Source organism: Schistocerca piceifrons, chromosome 7, assembly GCF_021461385.2.
Source record: "Schistocerca piceifrons isolate TAMUIC-IGC-003096 chromosome 7, iqSchPice1.1, whole genome shotgun sequence".
NCBI lineage: Eukaryota > Metazoa > Arthropoda > Insecta > Orthoptera > Acrididae > Schistocerca > Schistocerca piceifrons.
This window is the reverse complement of record NC_060144.1, coordinates 293761341-293763668: the sequence shown is the minus strand read 5'-3', so window position 1 is coordinate 293763668 and position 2328 is coordinate 293761341.

The window sequence follows — 2328 nt, the reverse complement described above, 5'->3', positions numbered from 1 at the left end:
GTTAATTAACAAACAAATAATGGTGATAAGAGTGAAAGGTACTATATAATTCTAATTTACATATTTTAGATGAGATAAGGAGACTATGATATGTAGCTGACTCTTGTCTCTGGAGGACTTCGACCAGGGAAGGCATCGACCTGCGATCGGAAAGGAGAACCACTGCCTCAGAACTTTGACCCGCGACCTTTAAGATAAGGCAGATAACTGTGTCAAGCTGGTCACCTGCCACCTTGACCTCGCTTATAACAACAGTAGGCCCTTTGTCTCTGTAGCGACTTTGACCTCTAGTCGTTTTCCTACAGTAATTTGTAGCTTAGGAACATGTGTTGCAAAGTGTATGATTAGTATGGCTATTGTTGTACAACAATGATGCTGAGACGCTGCTTACCGAATAACGTCAATGTAACTAGGTGGTTATGTATTTTTTATTGCTCTTCAGTCATTCCAGCAAAGTGTGCAAACCGCAGCTTACAGCACAGTCAACGGTTTTACTTGACTAGGATGAACAGTTGCAGTAGTGCAAGTTTCATGTCTATTAACTGTAAACAGCTTGGAGCATTACGAAAAGAGTTAGCAATTCTGTTCGTAAATATGTTGGAGCTGTGCTAGTTACAATATTTTCAGTTCTGAGGGAAGTAAACGGGCAAAGTCTCATGCTGGTTTAGCCAAAGATTATTTTGTCACGATACAAGGATTTACATCCTCCTTTCTCGAGTGGCGACCGTTTTCTTGATTGTTTAACCTATTCTGAGGATTAACTTGCTGCAAAATTGTAATGTCTCCACCTCAGATAATAGTGAGCAATAAAAAACTATCTGAAATATAACTCAAGTAAGCAGGGAAGTGGTAGCGAAAGGTTTTTGACAACGACCTCATTACTGTCCACTTGCCGTTTCGGCAAAGGTGATAGCCTTGAGATTTGATCAAAGTTTTGTTCACGATTGGCCGTATGTAAAACTTGAAGTCGTTGGAGTATTCAATGTGACAGCAACAGGTGTATTAAACGTGATCGTCAACAGGGTTAAGAATGGCTTTGCTAGGGTATTCATGTTTATAGCTTTCGTAGCTGTAGCATTTCAGTGTTGTAAGAAAATCACAAAAGTTAGAAAATGCAGCGCGATTGTTGCGGAAGTCAATGAACAGTCAAATTTTTAATCAATTATAGAGATAGTGAAATCAGGAGGCATTTGCAAGGGGATTGGAGCATTTTCTACTAAATAAAAAAGTGGTACTACAGTACTTTTTATCGAATTGGACTTGAGTGCTGAGACTTTATTGTGGAAAATGTCTGTCAACGGTGTGCATCTTGTTATTAAACTAAAAGCTGTAAAGTAACAGCCTGAGGAAGCATAAGACACATTGTGTGCTGCAATAAATGTTTGACAGAAGACATTATGCAGAAGTCGTATGTGCTGCAGGTTCTACCTGGGCATCACCATAATCTATTTTCTATATCATAAAAAGAAATTTTATGAATGAGCAGCAGTTGTAAAGAAAATCCGGTTTCCTGACTACATTTGGGTCAGAAACGTTGGGTACCACAGCGGTATGGATTCTGTTATTGTAATTAGTATACCAGTGTTACTATGTAAGCTGTAATTATTAATGTTGTAAGCTATAAGTTAGTAGATAAGAAAATAAATAAGATGTTTATGTGTACTTTAATATTTTTCTAATTTATGGAAATGTGCCTCTTTCACTTCCTATTGAAACCAAACTACTTTTTTTGTATTTGAACTGAAAAGATAGGGGGAAGAAATGACAGCAAAAAAAGAAAACTGACTTGGAAAGCAGGACACACACGGTTGTTGCCTTATCTCGCTTCCGCAAGAAATTGAGAAGACTGATTTTTATTTATGTAGAGCACTTCACTGCAAGCAGAGCAATGGCTGCAGTCTTCAAACAAATGTCTCTCGGTCTTCCACTTTTCCTTATTGATATACGAGATGGGTCGGTCACGAAAAACCGAACCATTGTCAACGCCCACCGGATAATGTGAGCTTCAGTGGACACTGTCCGGCATAACCACAGGGTAAATTGCTGCGTGGATTCGTTATACACATCATGCATGAAAAAAATGAAATATTATTTGCATCGATCACCAGAATAACTTATTCGCTTTATGAGCTTACGGAAGTATTAAATACATGGGAACTAGTACGGTTTACTGTGCTGGAATTATGGCTTCCAGGAATAATAATACTGGGAACTATTTCGTACGCAACATCCATACAAAAAATACCTCGAGGGGACTTCTGTATTTTAACAAACGGTGTTGTGGTGTTTCAGTTGCAGGCGGACTCCAGTGTACATAAACGAAACTGC